This window comes from Leptonotus elevatus, chromosome 7 (genome assembly GCF_054856555.1).
Source record: "Leptonotus elevatus isolate MCC_2025b chromosome 7, RoL_Lele_1.0, whole genome shotgun sequence".
In the NCBI taxonomy this organism is placed as follows: domain Eukaryota; kingdom Metazoa; phylum Chordata; class Actinopteri; order Syngnathiformes; family Syngnathidae; genus Leptonotus; species Leptonotus elevatus.
Genome location: NC_141245.1, coordinates 2,370,450 through 2,390,779, shown reverse-complemented (window position 1 = coordinate 2,390,779; position 20,330 = coordinate 2,370,450). Strand labels below are relative to the sequence as shown.

Sequence of the window (20,330 nt, the reverse complement as noted above, 5' to 3'; positions counted from 1 at the left end):
ATTGACACAATAAAGTAAATAAATAACTGCACAACTGGATCATCAGTGTGAAACAAAATGCCAAATCGCACGATCCATGAATAAAGCAGCAAAATACTATACGCATATGTGCGTAAGAGATTGTCATGTACTGTCAGCGGGTCTTTATAACTGTATGATACCTCCCCACCACTAGGAGGCAGAAGTGCATTTAAGCTTCCGGTCAGTCTGAAAGAAGAAAAAGAAGACGTGAAGTGCCAACAGTCATCGGGTGCAAACTTTTGATTTGTATTCCTCTTGGAAGACTGAGAAGGGCTGCCTATAGGTGAGTGCTTGAAGCCACGTTATTGAAATGTTTAATCCTGCAATGTTTGTTCATTTAATTGTTCATCCGTTTGCAAGATATCCGCTAGCTTAGCTTGCGGTTAAGTTCCCATCAATCATGGTGTTTTCTTTAAAAATAATAATAATAATAATATAAGAGAAGTGCTCCTGACACACAAACGTTAAGGAAGCAGGGGGTTAGGGAGTTAGTTAGCTTTTTATTTCTTGCTTGCTCCATTTTTTTTTAATGTATGTAATGATTATGGCTTGTACACCAGCTGTTTAAGATGCTTTTTTTTTTTTTATATGGTACATAATGAATTGATATACTATTTTCTCTGATTTCAAACCATTCTCTTTTATCCAAATTGGTGATTAGTTAATGCACATGTAAATCTCAGCCATTGTCAATATTAATGTATACCTTAGGTCATCCACAACACACTGATGTGCAGCAGGAGGACAAAGTACACAAGTTATTAGCCAAACCGCCTATACAGCATACTGTATATCAAACGTGACTAATGTTGCAAGTATGATTTCCATTTTGTCTTCCAGCTGGTAATCAATGGCGCACACACATCAGCACCTGTCAACTGACAGGCAGGACACAAGGTACCGTATTTGTTAAGTATCACAATGTTCACAATGGTAACACTGTGAGTAAAAATATAAATTTCAATATCCCCCGACAGTGAATATTGGCGACAAGACGCACCTCGTGTCAGCAACGCAGCCAGGTCTCCTGAAGGTACACAGCAATTCAATGTAGTGTTGGACTGCTTTGGTATGGGTTGCAAGTTAGATATGTAATTTATGCAATTTATTTATCTCCCAGGATGCGGGACCCCACAGGGTAACAAGTGGATTAGAGGTGCTCGTCAAAAAATTTGAAATCCTCGAAAAGTTGAAAAATTTCCATAATTCCATTCAAAAAGTCAAATTTTCATATATTATAGATTCAGGGCCCACAACTTAAGTGATTTCAGGTATTTATTTGTTTATGTTTACATTATTTGGGCTTCCGGCAAAAAAACAACAACAAAAAAACATGAAAACAGGATGTCAAAAAACTAGAATGTCAAAAAATCACCATGCATACTTCCCAGTGTTTTGCAAATTTGCATGGGAAAAAAAGATGGATGGTATTTTCAAAAAGATATGTGAATCTTCAATAATTGGTTGAATTCCCTTTGCCTTCGCTACTGCCTCGATGTGCCGTGACATTGCCTGGGGGTCCTGAAAACCCAGGCTTTCTTGATGCTTTCTGTCAGCTCTTTGTTTTTGGGTCTGGGTCTCATTTTATTTATTTATTTCTTTTTCTTTTTTTCTTTCTTTCTTACTTTCTTAATTTCTTTCTTTCTTTCTTTCTATTGTGGCCTTCATTTTCCTCTTGTAATACAATACTATCAAAAGGAAAATGAGGGCCACCAGTATGGAGGTAAATATGGTGCAAAAGTAACTTGTACCTGTAAAAAAATGTTTGTAGTTGTATAAAATATTTTTTTTACCTGTATACATTTGTATCTGTAAAAGTCGTGCTTTGTACCTGTAAAAGTCGGGATTTGTACCTGTAGAAAAAAGTGTAAAATTTGTATCTGTAAAAGTCGGGATTTGTACCTGTAGAAATGACGACTTGTAGTCAAAGAAGTCGCCACTAGGGGTCACAAGTGTTTTTTCTGCTGCTGTCCAGTCACTTGACTTTTGCACCAAATCTCTCGCTACAGATGGTGCAAAACTGATTCGTACTTGTAGTGCGCCGTGATTTGTAACAAGATAAAGCTAAACGTTTAACCGATTACGTATTATGTCAGTGGCTGTGTTTTGATAATGACCCCAGCTAGGAAGCTATGATTATTTTTTATTGTATGAATATGCTGACCCAACCATTCTGTTTGCACAGATGCCAGCATGCAATCAATCAAAGCTATTTCTTGATCCATCTCTAGACGTGGCACATGGTGTGAAATCAAACCTGTTTCAAAAGTGGCTGTGAAGTCCAACAAATGAGAATCCTTGATACACTGGATACTGTTCTGAAAGAATTTCACTGCAATCACCTTTGGGAAAGTGAAGAAATTATGCTTTCTAGACGTCTTCCAATTTTGAGTTTGAAATGTTAAAGGAGTACAATTTAATCCATATTGAGAGTTATTTGAACACGCTCCCGGGGTAGACAAGAAGCCCTGATGAGTCGATAGGTGAAATTGCGATCAATTATGTCAAAAGACAGCAAAACGAGAGCAGTATTCTTCTCACAAACAGAACAAAAGTTATTGATGGAGCTGTATGAGAAATCCAAGGCTCTCACCAAAAAAGGCAATACTGCTGCTATCAATAAGACGAGGGAAATATCATTGGCAAAAAAATAAATATCCGACAGACTAAATGTATAAGTTATAATTGTTTCATGTTAGATGTGTATTTCACATTAATAGTGTTATTAATTAGTGATTTAATGTAAAGCACTTCGAATTGACCTTCATATTCATTCTTCACTGTTACATCTCAACAGTAGCCAAAAGCGATCATGGCAACAAGTCGGCAAGTAGCCTATAACAATATCTATAAAAAATAAGACTAAATAGGTGTTGAGCTGTAAATATATGTTGCCCATCATTGTAGCCACCAGAAAAAAAGACTTAGGCCACTGCCACAGGCAGGGGACCTCCGCCTGCTACATTCACATCAGCAGAAGACCTGCGAAATAAAACAGGCTTTTCCTTTATCCGGCTTGATGGAATTCCCCCCAGGTGTCATCTCCTGTCTCTTGGCTGCTTGCTGATGGAGTGGGTCATCCGTTCACTGATCAGCAGTGTCTCCAGCAGTTGTCTCTACCTTTTGAGCAAGATTTTGAAACTTATGAGATTTCTCATTTAAATAAAAATAAATAAACTAACATTTGACCTAGTTACTTTTGTTAAAATAGCTAGGTGACAGTGACACTGCTCACATCTTAGTGATACAGATAGACTAGCATTTCAAAATCAGAATAGCTAATATTCATATTCAAATAAGAGTAATGTTACATTGGAAAATTAAACTCAAGTAGAAATTAAAAGTGCAAAAAAAATACTTGCACAAATATTTGAGTACTGTGAGTTTTGAGTAAACTAAGAGTGTAAGAGCCTTTTTTTAACTGTTTGCAAAGCATACATTGCAAAAATACTGACATTTATCAAGAAATTTTAATATTTAAAATAAAATGATTAAATACAGAGGACAAAGGGTTGAGGTTAAAATACCTGTAGCGGCTTAAAGATTCACTCGCATTTTATTATGATAGTAAGAGTACAGATACTTGAATATAATGTTACTCAAATACAAGTAGCTGAGTACTGTCCACTTTTGGTTATAGGTTTAGGTTATCTTGTAAAACATTCAATAGGGTTCTGTAGCTCTATAGTAATTTTCACATCTAAGCACTAAGCAGCAGTTTGAGGTATTTTTAGATTATTTTTTTTTACAGGTACAAGCTATTGATCGTATGTTTACACTGGTAGACTTCAAATCTTTAAATGAAGATCGTGACTTCAATGTATTCAGTTTTTGTGACAATTAAGCCAGAAAAAAATGAAGATTTTGTCACATCTTAATATCAGAAATAGTGGTAATACTGATAGACACAGACATTGTTCATAAACATTTCCATTTGCATTATTTTTATTTGGCTTCAGTGTTGAAGGCAAATGTGTATGTTTACAAGTGTTAAGAATGATCATTTGAATTTCACTGCAAAACTTGTTTTAACAACACATGGGATACTGTATGTACAGTATAAGCTTTTGAAATAAAAACGGCAAATATGTCATCATGAACTCACATCATATGAAAGGGTGTCAAGCTTAATAAATCTCAGTTCAAGTATACAGGTAGTTTTTGAAGACATCAAAGAAGTGCAGGGACAAGCTATTGATTCTATGTTTACACTGTCTCAGCTATGACAATACAAATGGCCCAGGTAAAAGGAAATACATTCAGGACAGAAAGTCACAGTCCAAAGGTAGGCTTCAAATCTTTAAATGAAAATCGTGACTTCAATGTATTCAGTTTTTGTGACAATTAACAACATAAGATGAGCTAGCTAGCACCGGATTGCGAGCGATGATCGTACAATAAATCTTACCTTCATACCAAAACTTATTTCTTTCTGCCCACTTTGAGTGCTCTGCATGTCAACCAACGTTTAAGCGGTTCCACACGGTGTTTGTATATTGAACCATGTTGAAATTTTCACGCCTGAGACTTCTTCCAAAACGACAGGTAAACTGGTGTGGCTACTCTGTTTGTTTGGAATTTCGGACTTGTGTACTTTAATGATAAAAACGTGTCGTCATTTGAGATCAACCCACTGTCGTTTGCTGAACCAATGAGGTTGAGCTTTAGCCCGCCCAAATCCTCCAGAGCCCGCCTACTTCTTCTACGAGTACAAATCACGGAGCTCTACAAGTACGAATCAGTTTTGCACCATCTGTAGCGAGAGATTTTTTTTGTACAGGTACAAATCACGACTTTTACAGGTACAATAATTTTTTTTACAGGTACACTTTTTTTTTTACAGGTACAAATCACGACTTTTACAGGTACAATAATTTTTTTTACAGGTACACTCTTTTTTTTTACAGGTACACTTTTTTTTTTACTGGTACAAATCACGACTTTTACAGATACAAATGTATACTTTTTTCTACAGGTACAATTTTTTTTTAATACAACAATTTTTTTTTTACAGGTACAAGTTACTTTTGCACCATATTTACCTCCATACACCAGACCCAAAAACATTTAGACGTCTATTAGCGGTTATTTAAACGTCTAAGATTAGATGAGGCGTATACAATTGGTATAAAAATGTACGTCTAGAAAACGTCTAACTTTAGACGTCTGTTAGCGATTATTTAAAAGTCTAAGAATAGACGAGGGGTCTAGATGTAGACGTCTATTAGACGTCTAAGCTGAGACGTCTAAAAAACGATAATTTTTAGACCATTTGTAGACTGTTTTTAGCCTAGACGTCTAAGTACCATTTAGATGTCTATTAGACGTCTTTTAGACCGAAAAATGCTGAGTGGGTAGTGATGCGTCGGTTGCAAACAAAACAGCTAGTAGAGGCGGTTCTTTCAAGTGAATGACGTGAGTCTTATTGGGAGCCATCGTCAGCATTCATGTCAAAGAGCCTGCACATGATTGTCAATTAGTCAATGACTGCACAGAGAGAGTACAGATAGAATCCATGCAAGGTGATCACGAAGCTTTTTGGGAACATTTATCCTCATCGTGTCATTAGTAGTTTATGCTTGTCATTATTATTTTATTATGGGTTGTCAATTTTGTTGCATCTGCACCACAGAAGGTGACAATAAAGGCTTTCTTTTCTATTTTGTGATTGTTTTTGCGCTCTATAAACAAAGTTGAGCATGTAAGTCATGTAGTGTTAATTCTATCTGCCGTTTTTTAATTTAGTCTCAGTTTTAGTCCAGTTTCAATCACGCTTGATAGTTGTTAACATAGTTGGTCAACAACACCCCATTTTTATTTAGTCCATTCTAGTTGACTATAAATCTAGCATTTTTGTCTTTATTTAGAAAACATAATTGTATTCGTCTAGTTTTAATCAGGACAATCATTTGACCCCTGTATTGTCATGTCTGGGAAGATCTGGTTTTGGTTGAGGGTCCCGATTGGTCCTGAGTGGGTTCCAGCCCTTCCGCGGGTTGACCAATCCGGGCCCTCAGCCACTTGTGCCTGGCCCCAGGTGTGGCTAGTTACCCAATTAGTGTGGGTGTATTTAGTTCCCGGATGGTGATCAGTCGGCGTGGGATCATTGCTGCTTGTCACGATCACCCCCGGAGTTCTGTCTGTCATTTTGATTTTGTAGCTTTTCAGTTTGTTGTTTAGTTAGCATTAACCAGTACCCTGGTTAGTGTTTTCTGTAAAATAAAGCACGCCAGTTTCGCCCGCACTCCTGCTGTGGTTCTCCTGCCTCCCTGCATTTTGGGTCCTCCACTTCACACGCCGACAGACACCACGCCGCTCCGTGACCACACCGTAACAGAATGATCCCACCATAAACAGACCCAGCGGACCAAGAGGCAGGTACCGTTCCAGTTTCGGCGGTGCGCATGCAGCGCCCGCCTCCAGTTTCCGGCGGCGCGTGTGGAGCACCCGTTGCCAGTTCTAGCGGCGCTCGTACAGCGCCCGTTGCCGATGTTCTGGCAGTGCTCGTGTAGCGCCCGTTGCCAGTTTTTCCGGCGGCGCTAGTTGAGCGCCCGTTGCCAGTTCTGGCGGCGCCCGTACAGCGGCCGCTTCCAGTTCCGGCGGCGCTCGTGGAGCGCCCACGACCAGTTCCAGTTCCGGCGGCGCACGTCCTGCGGCCGCCACCGGTTCCCGTTCCGGCGGCGCACGTCGTGCGCAGCGGCCCCCGGCCCGTTCGCCTGTGCCGCTGCAGCCCCTGGCCCGCTCGCCTGTGCCGCTGCAGCCCCTGGCCTCTACGCCGGAGCCGTCATCCGGGTCCCGCTACCGACGTTGACTTTTGTTTGGGACGTCTGGGATCCGTCCCTTAAGGGGGGGGGGGGGGTGTACTGTCATGTCTGGGAAGATCTGGTTTTGGTTGAGGGTCCCGATTGGTCCTGAGTGGGTTCCAGCCCTTCTGCGGGTTGACCAATCCGGGCCCTCAGCCACTTGTGCCTGGCCCCAGGTGTGGCTAGTTACCCAATTAGTGTGGGTGTATTTAGTTCCCGGGTGGAGATCAGTTGGCGTGGGATCATTGCCGCTTGTCACGGTCACCCCCGGAGTTCTGTCTGTCATTTTGATTTTGTAGCTTTTCAGCATTAACCAGTACCCTGGTTAGTGTTTTCTGTCAAATAAAGCACGCCAGTTTCGCCCGCACTCCTGCTGTGGTTCTCCTGCCTCCCTGCATTTTGGGTCCTCCACTTCACACGCCGACAGACACCACGCCGCTCTGTGACCACACCGTAACATGTATATTTTTTTGTCAGCAGATAATGTTGAACATTTCAGATCTAAAACTATTTCATATCAAAATTTCTCTCATCTTTTTGATGAAAAACACACAATTACAGTATATCTACAAGTGGCTACTATGGATCCATGCTACAAGCTAGTAAGTTAGCCAGCATTACTTAACGTTATTGTTGGAACATTATAGCTGTTGGATTAATGTTACATTATAACTATAATTTACTTTCTTTTTGAACCATTCAACGTGAATCCATCTCCAGTCTGTCCCATGTGTATGTACATGTTGCACTCGCTAGCTGCAGATTTGAAAGGGGGGGTGTCACTCCCTTTTTTTCATTATTAAAAAGGGGCTTGCGTTTCGGCGCTCTAACTGGACTTTGCTACTGTCAATTAAGAGGCCTTGGATTGCAGATTAGTCGCATGCCCTAGCCCTCTTTCCTCGTGCTGTTGTGTGTGAGGCTGTGAGCGGCTATAGGTTTGTCCCAAAGAGTACCCCATGTACCTAAAGTGAGTACTTGTTTACTTGAGAACTTGTTTTAAGTACACATTAGTGATGTAATTTTAAACACCTTCTTAGCGAGTTGCTACTGTCAATCACAGCCCAACCCTCTCCCCATTTGCAACCCAACGGTCCTCCAGGCAACACCCCCTTTGAGTGCAGATTTCAAATCTTAGTGAGGGGTGGAGCAAGAGTCTGAATTCCGGTTGAGTTACTCTTTAATTGGCAATTTGCAAGTACACAATGACATGAAGCCTCGGAATAGAATACATGGCCTGAGCACAGACTGAAGCACGTTTACAGCCATCAATCGGGGTAATGCATATGGCCTTCGCGTCATACAACATTCCCCGAATATGCGGAAGCACGCGCCGAAAGGTGGGCATCATCATTGGCAGGCATTGACGATTAACAAAAATGCTCAGCTCTGTTGTGGTCATAGATAGAGACTTTGTTCTGTGACATGTTACATATCACAAAATATACAATTAAATAACAAATAATAAAATATTATTGTATTTACCTTCACCACAACCAGTCCTTGGGGCAGTTGCTAAGCTAATGGGAAAGAAAGCCCACATACAATGCAATTTGAATAGCTTGGCAGTATCTGCATTGCGAGACTCTGGGGCACAAGTCAGTTTAATAAGAAATGGTGACAAAAAAAACTGACAAAATATAAAATAAATAAATGACTCAATAAATAAATAAAAGGGAAAATCAAAACCAAAAAGTAAATATAAATGGAAATAAAAAAAAAAAACTAAATAAGTAAAAAAATTAAAAGCGAGATTAAAAAAATATATAAATTTATATCAAAAGAAATGTCAAAATAAATACAAAAATAAATATATAAATCAATAAGCTCTGCTCTCACATTTATTTATTTCATACTGCAGACGCTCTGTGAGGTCGCAATGTTATTCAAATGAGGGAGCGGTCCTAAGCGTGTCTTGGGTTGGTCTCCGCTGTTGCAAACTGCTAATTCCTCACAAAAAACATCACCGAAGTGTTTTCCTCCATTCGCTTCTCTATGAGAAAATTCTCGTTCATTCTGCTCTCCAAGCACCAGCCCCTCCCAACCAATATCGCGATATCACGATATTGCCGTTACTGCCGTGACATTGCCAAAAACGTGTCATCTTGATGCACTGATTTAAAGTGTCTTGATGGGACTCGGGAAATTCTTCTTCTCCAGAGTCCTATTGAAGTGGATTAAAACATATTGTGGTACATAGCGCCACCTACTGTGCAGGAGGGGCATAACAATTAGTAGGCGTCCGATTGAAAAAAAAAGGGAGGCTGCACTGACAACACGTGCGGCGCCACTGCGCCGGCGCCATGATATGTCAATCATTTGGGCCTAAAAATGTGTCAATCATTTGGCGCCTAAAAATGTGTGTCACAAGACAGTGACAGATTAACAGAGACAAGAGTTTACAAAATCATATAATATTCGTCTCGTTTTTGTTCATGAACTAAAAAGTCCATGGATTTTAGTCCAGTATTTATTGAGTGAAGTACATTTTTGTCTTGTCTTCATTAATCAACGAAAATGCATACTGATTTAGTCCCAGTTACTGTCATAACGAGGGTAATGAGGGTTTTAGTCTCGGCTAGTCTAGTTTTTAGTTAGCGGGGTCCAATCTCATTTGAGCAGGGGGACGTGCCACCCCGGCCTCCCCTCTGGCTCCACCAGTGCTTCTGTTCCCAGTGGACGCCTCCCTCTGAGTCTGGAGCTCATCATAACGTTCCAAGTTCTGCCCGCAGCCCCGCTCCAAGTGGCTCGGGATGATGGCTTGTGCATAATTAAGCGGTGGGAACGTCTGGATCCCGTCAGGCGGCCGCCTTTTTCACCACACCAGCCGGCCTCCAGCTCCTAGCGGGTTAGGAGCCGGCGGGTTGCCAGGGATACGCGGACGGTCCGCGCGAAAAAACATAACGGACGAGCAAACGCTGTCGTAAAACAACAATGTTTTCTACTGATTCCAGTTCATTATTATGAGCGCTTAAATTTTTTTTGTAAATTTGTCTTGTGCCTTGTTTTATTATGTCCTTATCTCTGCCTTATGTTTTATATTTAAACATTCAAGAGTTTCAAAAAATGAAGTGTTGTCATCTTATGCTGAAAGCTAACATGCATTTAATCACTTCAGTGAAATTCTAATACTGATATGATAATCAGTTGCTATACATGTGCAGTATATCACTTATCGTAACGGCCATTGATATATTTGCAATTTACAGTTGGAGGTGGCATTTGAACCCGGCAACCTCCTGGTTACTGGACAATGCTCTTTACCAACTGCCCCACCGAGTATCAGACAGTTGGTAATGATGATAAGTTGTATGTGTGGAAGTGGGCGTGGAAAGTGACTTGGAAAAAGTTCAATGTCATTAATTGAAAATTAATGGGGAAAAGTTGATATTTAACTTTAAATTGTGCCAATACTGTAAGTAATGTGGAATCAGACAATATATACCCTGAGAGGCGTGAATTTTTGAAGCAAGTTGAAATTTGAACGGTGTAAATCGGAAGTATTATGTGGGAAATGTTTCACAGCAAAAAGTTGTGGAGAATTAAAAAAATCACCATAACATGTGGGAATGCTTCAGCATTCCTGTAATTAGTCTTCTTCTATTAGTGTGACGTGTGACATGGTTTGACATGCATGATTTCTGGAAGCAGAAAACCAGTTGAGCTGCTTGCATAGCTCACAGGTCAGGTACAAGTGCAATTGACGTCATGGGCGTCTCCACCAGACATGACTATATACTGGAATTATACCGACAAGCTATTATTATCTTGGTGGATCACAAACAAATTGACAAAAGTGTTGACCTGTCCAGAGCGTAAACTACCGTTGATTATTTTTGTTACTTTGCATGTTTTATTATGTATTTAACTGTTGAACTGTTGAACTGTGAAGAATAGCCATTCCACAAGGGAATGATGGCTAAACCACTAATAATTAAACAAAGGGACTAATGAATAAACAGCTAGGATTGGCTCCAACAATGACCTCACTGAGGACAAGCGTAATAGAAAACAAATGTATGTCAAGTATGTACCTTTGTGATAATCATACTCAAGAATGTTCTCAACAGTCCTCATACGTGACCTAATAATAAGCAGGGGTTCAACTAATTTACGGCCACCGAAAATATTCGGCCGCAAATGGCAAAATTTGGCATTTTCAGCATTCGGTCAAAATAAAATTAAAGCCAAAAGAACATGGCGATGTTGTGGTAACGCAAGCAAAAAAAAACACTGCAAGCAAGCATCTGTCTGAATTCAACACCAAACGCTCGGGTGAATGTTCAGCTTCGCTACTAGTTGGCATTTTACAGTGTGAGTTTGTACCGGTCACAGCAGCTTCATTGCACACACCGAAGAAGGAGAGGGGCGTCGCTTGGTATTGTACAGCTATTCAGCGGGTCGCAATAGAGCACACTGCCGAGTACTGCACTATAATTCAGCTACGCTTTCTCCTGCGCCTTCCTTTTTTTCTTTGATTCGAGCCCCTAGAGTGCTTCCACTTTTTCACTGGTGTTCCGGTGGCCGTGCTAAATACTTTGGCTAATGCTAGCACTATTGTTAACTTGGTACAGTTCAACAGTTGTAAAAAAGTACACTTACCACTATCTCCGGCTAACTACAGACCTGTACAGGACGCTGTGTGTGACTTTGCAGTCAGTTCCTGAAAGCGATGTGTGAAGTAATGTATCAAAGTTGGTGAATACGTGAATGTGCAGATTTTAAGTGCTCCGCACCGTGTCCCGCACCAAATACGAACGTGTCATCCGCACTGCACGCACTAGTGCCCGCCCGTGCGAACGCCATTGACTATAAAGTGCAATCGCAATATAATAAGTAATAATCATAATCTTGATTTATTTGATTTAATTGATTTATTATTTGAAACATGAATATTACTTTATGCATTTGCAATGTCTTGACTTTAGTTAAGTAAGTTAACAATCATAAATGCAATGGTAGTAAAAAAATATATATATATTTTGACGTTTTGGTTTTCGGCAAGCATTTCTCATTTTTGGTTTCGGCCAGAAATTTTCATTTTGGTGCATCCCTAATAATAAGGTTCACCTATGTTTGTCACTTGTATCTTATGTTGCTGAAAAGTCTTAACATGAAACGAATTTAATGTGATGCAAAAAACTAGGTAAGCATTTGATTATTAAACTGTTCTCAGAAACCACTATCCTCCAATCACTACAGGGTTTGAGTCAAATTTAAAATGAGCCACAGATGAAACTAGGGATGCACGATAATATCTGTGACCGATAATTATCGGCAATTATCGACCAATTTGACGTCATACAGATAAACCAGATAATAAAGAAATCCACAGAATAAATAATAGACATGCCACGTTGGTCCATCTGTTGCGGTTGTGGCTCAAGTTGTGCCAAACTCCTCAACCCTTCCCCTCTCCTATACCCTCGCAGTTTTTTGTCGCAGTTTTAAAACAGTTTTTGTGCTTTAAACAATGTTTCAATGTATTTGTACATGTTAGACTTATAGTAGGACTTGAAAGTATATTTGTATTCAAGTTAATTTTGCAAACAACTATCGGCTTACTTATCTGAATCAAAAGGGCTGATTTGCATCTGTGTTGTCAAATAATGACTCCGGCGGCTAGTAAAATTTTGGATCCCCAACAGTGACAATATTTAACATTGTCTAAGTCAAGTGAAAACCCCAAATTCCTCCCATAATATTAAACTTTTTTTTTACCCCAATTATTAACTCTTCTCCTTTCCACAGAAGAACTCAGTGACATGCTATACTAGTTCTTTTTTGTTGTTGTATTAAGGCTGCTCAATTATGAAGAAAATATTAATGACGATTAATTTGGTAATAATTGAAATTACGATTATGACAATCATTTGTTTTTTGGTACAAAACAAGAACATGTTTAAACATGTAAAAGTTATTAAGACAAATACATTTATTTGAAACACTTTAATTGTAGGATGTAATCTTCCTAGAAGTGTGCACTGCGTCCGCACAGTTGTTATTGGTGAGGTGAGCCCTCATCTGAGCTTGTCCAGTGGTGAGAGAAAGCTACAAGGTGGTAATCGGTAAGCGCACACTGGCAGCCACACAGCAAAATCGTCCAATGTTAGATAAACACCGAGAATGTTTATGTGTCCACACCAATGAGTGGAAATCTTACACTTTTGTGTGTTGCTTTTTTTACACTTAACCAGTGTTACTCCAACACTGTATTGTGTTGAAAACGTACACTTAATTTACACTTAACTCTGATGTTTAAACACTTATGAGTGAATTGCACTTGGGTCAGTGTGAAAATGTAACTGAAACTTTACTCTGGTAAATGATACTTCACTTATATAGCGTTTTTCCTCCTTACAAGGCCCTCAAAGCGTTGAATACTGCTGACACAGCATTAGGAGCAACTGGGCGTTCGTATCTGGGTCAAGGATACTTTGACAGAGTCACATTGGCCTAGGATCGAACCCACGGTCAGGAGTCAACCACTCTAACACAGAGCCACGCCGCCCCACCAACAACAACTGGATGCATCGCTATTGAAATGTCGACAGCGTGCTGGAAAATTGGAAAGTTTCTCCTAAACCGGAAATGAGGGTGTGGTCAATTTAACACTCAAGGTTGTGCTATTCAGGTTACACACAACATCCACGCCAACACTCAAGGAAATTTACTCTGACAATGTAACTTTTAACAGTGTTAAAATAACACTGTTTACTGCATATTTGATCAAATACCGGAAATTTAACACTGACTGATTTGCTGTGTATTTTGGTCGATTCGATATGTTATATGCTATAGTTAAATTGTCTCGCTGAATGTCTAAACTTTTTATCTCCTTTGTAGAACCAACTCACTAGCAAACATGTGCAAATACAAAGCTGAATATAAAGGTGAACCAGTGTTGCCAGGAGGAGCTGTTCCTTTGTCTTTTAGACGCCACTACTGCAAATGACATTTCCACCTTGAAAAGCACCAGCTCCGAGCTATTGAATATACCAATGACAAAAATCCACATTAACACAATTTTCAAGAATGAGGTTATTCGTCCTCCAGATGGTGTCCCTTTATCTTAGAATAAACTGAAACCGGAAGCTTGTACTGTAACATCCTTGGTTAAAATAAAGGTGGTCTCTCCAACTGACGGTTCACAATTTTTATTACATCTTCCTTGTGTTAACACACCATAAGAGTTATAATACAAATAAACAGAAAATGCCATTAATAGCTCAAACGGTAAGATATGTTCTGTTTATCCTTCCTTGACAATATCTTCTTTGAGCACAATTGACATTGTATAAAAAAAACATTTTTAACCTTGCTCTTTGTTTTTGCAATTACCATAAAATAAATCATACAGAAAATACAGATTCATAGTAAACAATACAGAATCTTGAGCAATAGCGTTGCTAAATATTTACCAACAGAGCCATAATAGAGAGAGTTTGGCCAACTCTGTTTTTGGCAGGGTAACAAGATGGTGTCCATCTGTCATGTGTCATGTTCGCGCTCTCTCTCACATCCTAGAAATTGTAATCCCTCAAAATAATCAAAATTTTTAACAAATGGACCTGTAATCTGATTACATGATTTTTTTCCTGTACTGTAACGGAATACAGTAACTTTTTTGGGGGGGTATTCTGAATACGTAACTGCGGTAAATGTATTCCATTACTCCCCAAGCCTGGTCATGAAGTACCTCCAGTGCTTAGCTAGCATTACCATGAGCTCTCTGAGCTATGTAAATAGCGGTGGCAAACAGACTTGACTTTAAGTAAATAGTTTTAATCAAACTATAATGCGTCACTTTTGCTGGTTGAAGTCTTGATCTCAATCCTGTCATATTAAAATATCAACATTTCTTGTATCATAAAATCCTCAGTGGGGATTCTTGTCAGGGCAACAGTGGACACAATAGACAAAGGGAAACAAAGCAATGTAACGTGCATCAAAAAATGCTTCTTTGTCTGTGCCCTGTGCTTTAAGGGCAATTAGTTTGAAGATTTGCTCAAATTCACCCAGCACAGGCTACAGGAGGCCAGAAGTTGTTCCCCTGTCATCTACTACCTCCGCTGAAGTGACCCAGGCCTTCATTGCATCCTGGGTTGCCCGCTCTGGAATGCCAGTTGACCTCACCTCTGACGAGTTCACATCAAGGCAATGCAAGGCAGGTTTATTTCTATACCACACGTTTGTTAGGACGGGAAGACCTGAAGTCTTGCAGTCTGCTGTGACGCAAGAAAAATACCACTTTGGATCACGTGGTTAACTTCATTCATTAACTTTGACAAACATCTGGGCAGCTCTGTAGATAGAAATGGGTGTAGGCCTATAATAACTAAATGCGAGAAGAATAGATTACACACAAAAGAAAAGGTGTGCCGTGTTGCGCTAAGAAGGGGATGGCTCCATCCATTACATTTGGCATTTTGACTCTTACGACAAACAAACTCTGTATTTGGCATACGCTGTTAACCCGAATAAGATAGAACTCCAAAAAAGTGAGGTAATCGGCTGCCTCGCTTTTTTTGAGTTGTTGCCTCACTTTTTTGAGTTGATTAACTCAAAAGTTTAAGTTTTGCAGAACTTGAATGGTTTGATTACACTAAATTAATTTTTTTGATACATAGTTACTGAGAAGCTTTCTGTTACAGCAACTCAATTATTCTCAGTTACTAACTTATAAATGTTATAAAACCACTGGATTAAGTTAACAAAATTCCAAACCATAAGTACAAGGTGTTCTCACGAGGGTCGCAGGTATGCTGCAGTCTATCCCAGCTGTCTTTAGGAAGTAGGCCTGAATTGGTTGCCAGCCAATCGCAGGGCACACACAGTGTTCAATTAACATACCATGCATTTTTTGGGAATGTGGGAGGAAACTGGAGTACCCGGAGAAAGCCCACGCAGCAACGTAAAGAACATGCAACCTCCAGCTTGGAAGGCCAGAGGGCCGGATTCGATCTCACAACCTCTGGACTCGGAGGCAGACATTTTAACCAGTTGGCAACCATGTCGCCTGCTATGAGCATATGTTTATAATCTAACATAAATTATTATTAATTTATTTAAACCAGGTAGGAAACAGAACAAATTATTCGACTATAGGCCTAAAACAAAATGACAAATTAATAAGTAAAATTAATTATGAAACATATACACAAAACATAAAATATTACATTACATGCATTTTTAGTTTTAGTATGTTTTATATTTTAGTTGTTAAATTTTACCTTTTTTGAAACAATAGAAACAAGGTTTTAATCACGAAATAACTTGATTTTATTAAGTTACAGCTGATTTATGTTTTTAAGTTACCCTAAAACTAGTAAAGTTCAATTTAATAGAAACTTTGTAGTACAAATTACTCATAAAAGCATACAAAGTTACACCAATTTAAAAAAGTTAAGTTAGTAGTTCTGATTGGTTGGTTGGTTGATTGATTGATTGATTGATTGATTGATTGATTGATTGATTGATTGATTGAAGGCCATATGCTGTTTTCGAACTGTCACTGAAAGCAACCACATCACACAGTTCAGACAGACAGACAGACAGACAGACAGACAGGCAGGCAGGCAGACAGACAGACAGACAGACAGACAGACAGACAGACAGACAGACAGACAGACAGACAGACAGACATCCATCCATCCATCCATCCATCCATCCATCCATCCATCCATCCAATGAGGTAAAGTGAATATTTGCTTGCTAACAAAGCTGTTGTTGCTGTAATGTGGAATGGGGAGAAAAGGGACAAATCGTTTTTGAAAGCATAGTAGCTAATTTCACCCGCACACACACTAATAATATGAAGATGACGATGCGTGACATCAACTGCAAAATTTACTTTTACCAGTCACGAGTTTAGCCGTGTATATTGCGTATGGTGTTTATATAGTGAATTGGTGGAAGGGAGATTTGTTTGGAAGGTGTAACTCACATACTTTATGATGTAGCGGCGGCTACCAAGAAGCTCAGTGTAGCATGCTGCAGCTCAAACTTTTTCTTATCGGTCCTTCAGCAAGCCAAGTATGTTCCAAAGAGTGAACTTTTTAAACTGGCCGCGTGTCAAGGACACGTATGACATCAACACGACACAACGGTCTGTCTTTCTCTCTTTCTCTCTTTCTCTCTTTCTCTCTTTCGCTCGCTCTCTCTCTCTCTCTCTCTCTCTCTCTCTCTCTCTCTCTCTCTCTCTCTCTCTCTCTCTCTCTCTCTCTCTCTCGCTCACACTCTCACACACACACACGCTCGCTCTTGCTCGTTCGCGCTCTCTCTCACATCCTAGAAATTGTAATCCCTCAAAATAATCAAAATTTTTAACAAATGGACCTGTAATCTGATTACATGATTTTTTTCCTGTACTGTAACGGAATACAGTAACTTTTTTGGGGGGGTATTCTGAATACGTAACTGCGGTAAATGTATTCCATTACTCCCCAAGCCTGGTCATGAAGTACCTCCAGTGCTTAGCTAGCATTACCATGAGCTCTCTGAGCTATGTAAATAGCGGTGGCAAACAGACGAGTTCACATCAAGGCAATGCAAGGCAGGTTTATTTCTATACCACACGTTTATTTCTATAGCACATTTCATACACAAGGCAACTCAATGTGCTTTACACAAGGAAAGACACAACACCTACAAGCATCAACAAACACAACAATTAACAACATTCAGAAGCAAAGCAGAGGAATCATCCGCAGCCGGATCCGCGGGGAGGACCTATCGCACGTCCAGAGTCGCCATCGCCTTATGGCAGTGGGGCAGCCCGACTGCCCGGCAGTGAAGTATAGCGGGGATGCGTGCAACGCATCTACAGTATGTATCATATTAATAATAACTTATTATCAACTAATAGCGATTTCCTTGTTTAGCCCCGACAGCATTCAGCCAATAGTGTCACTGTAGCAAAGCCAAAGCCATGCCGCACGCTTAGCTATGTGGAAAAATGAAGTCTCACAGATTTAATCCAAATGTTATGAAAATAACCTCATATATTTAACCGAATCCTAATCGAGAGACAACGTCCGATTCCGATCGAGTCAGCAACCTTGTGTTCCATTCCGAATTCCGATCACGTGATCGGCTTGGGACATCCCTACACTGCAACTGTCTCAGTCCCCACAGCGGGGGTGCAGTTACTCAGTACTTTAGTATTCTTTTCAGCGAATACTTTTTTTACTTGTACTTGAGTGGTTTTTTTGACGACTACTTTTTACTTTTGTTTAAGTAATATTATTTTGAAGTAACGCTACTCTTATGCTGCATTCGAGGATAGTCGGAAGTTGGACTTTTTCGAGTTCCAACCAGGAAGTGTGTGAACTCGGAAATTCCACTTGAGAAGTCGGGGGAAAAAAACTTCACGACTGACTACAATGTGACGTCCCTCTACAATGGCGACCCCTTTGAAACCACAGACCGTGAATGATAAAACACAATTTACTTGAGTATAAAACGAGATAGCTTTCTTCATTCATAAATATTCAACATAACTCCTCGTAACACAACGTACGTGACAGTATGCCGCTACCTCCCTGCATGAAAATATACTGAACTGTATGAAATGCTTATGGAATAAGATAAAAAACAATAAATGAAGCAAAATTGCGAGAATTGCTGGAAGTCAAAATGAGTTTAGAGAAGCAAAATAAAAAACAATTTATCACTATCCACCATTTTCGTTGTTTACTTTAGCCTCGAACGCAGGTCTTTCAGGCTTTTGTGGCGGCCGTGGCTCAGGGTGTAGAGACGGTCGTTCAGTAATCAGAAAAATGGCTGTTTAAACCCCGCTCTCACCAAGTCATGTGTCGTTGTATCCTTGGGCAAGGCACTTCACACACATTGCCTCCAGTGCTACTCACACTGATGTATGGAAGGTGCGAATGTTTGGTGACTTGACTTAACATATTTAAGCTTTATTGGCAATAAAAGGGCGGGATGTAGAGTCTGCAAAGAAAAAAAACAAGGAAAATATCCAACCATCCATTTTCCAAACCACTTATTGCTCACAAGGGTCGCAGGGGTGCTGGAGCCTATCCCAGCTGCCATCGGGCAGTAGGCGCGGTACACTCTGAAGTGGTTGCCAGTACGACTGCTCCCGAAATCCCAACTGTCAAAGTAACACCTGAACAAATACTGACTACACAAATAGGGAAACTACTGTTATGGCGAACACTAATGAGGTCATGGATGATGAGCGGAGAGACAAATTATGGCGAACAGTGTTCTACACGAACAACAACAAAAGGCTTTATTTTATTGAGCTGGCCCACCTGAAGCCAATGCGGTAATTAGTGCTCTTCCCTTGCATAGATTGGTGGCCTGAGCCGGGGACGAGGACCACCAATCAGGGAGGTGCACCAACACATGCACGCAATCCACCACTCAACAAAAAAGAAAAAACGGCCACGAAACAATGTGGGCCGTAACAACTGTATATTTTAATTTCTTAATTACTTTAGCAACAGTTGGTAGACACACCCGCACGTTAATTAACAACATGTTCCCTTGCTTGCCTTTTCTCCTCTATTGCTTTTGGTTACACTCATTACAGGGTGTGTATGGAACAGGTTAAAATGAGTTCACTTCAAAGAATTGTGGTTGGTTCACAACCAACACGACATCTGATATGATATGAGCTCATGATGAGCATTAATGGAGAAGGATGAGATATTTATCATTTGCAGTTAAAATAATGTATGTAGCACTTTTTGGGTTCTGAAGTCAAGTTTATTAATATAGCCCTTAATCAAAGTTTGGTAGTTTTGACAGGTTAGAAAAGGCTAAGAAATCCACTTGTAGGTGTGGTTTTATTTTGGCCAAAAGCGAACTTGTCATAGTTTGTCATGTCCTTGTCTTTAAATGTCACTGCTCAAATTATTCAACAGAAATTCCAAAGGTGTGAAGTACGTCTGCAACCACTAAGAACAAACTCATAATCACAGATATGACAGCAGTTAATGACTACTTTCTGATTATCGTTAATTGCTGGTCTTCTTGTTACTTGGAACGAATGGATCCACCCTATCGAGTATTTATGGCTGAAGACTTCCCAATGCTGACACAGGACGTCTACAGCAGCATCCTGTGCTGTAAGCATTTGATTGTTTTTCATTGCATGTAATATCATTTGTACAATAAAGCTTACTCTCTTTCTTGAAAAGTTATTGCATACTCGCATTTCGAAAGTTTATAATGTAAACATCAGATTTATTTTCTTTTTCTAAGAAACATCCCTCCATTGCTGTGAAATATGACATCTCCAATGATGATCAAATGGGTAATGTATAAAACTTTCCCACATTTAATATTTAAGAAAGTGTTACATTTAACAAAACATGCACAGCATCTAATACTACATGTTACCTATCTACCTACTAGTGTACTGTATTGACATATGAGTAATTTGGGGTAGGACTAGATAAGTTATTGTACTTTTTCCTACTCCTTCTCCTTTTGAACATGTAAACTGCGTTGAACTATGTCTATTGATAATCCTGG

The 20,330-nt window shown here is 39.8% G+C and overlaps 1 long non-coding RNA gene and 1 pseudogene across 5 annotated transcripts; both read left to right on the top strand.

Annotated features, from left to right (window-relative positions):
* The window catches only part of LOC147170367 (uncharacterized), a 128,919-nt pseudogene that overhangs the window by 71,055 nt on the left and 37,534 nt on the right, over positions 1-20,330 (top strand).
* On the top strand, positions 185-13,925 carry LOC147170368 (uncharacterized). Of its 5 annotated transcripts, none has more exons than XR_015095649.1 (5): positions 185-304; positions 862-918; positions 999-1,054; positions 12,797-12,889; positions 13,186-13,925. It is a non-coding gene; the product is annotated as an uncharacterized LOC147170368 (long non-coding RNA). The 5 variants fall into 5 exon arrangements; XR_015095646.1 differs by having other exon boundaries at positions 12,781-12,889; XR_015095648.1 differs by lacking the exon at positions 12,797-12,889.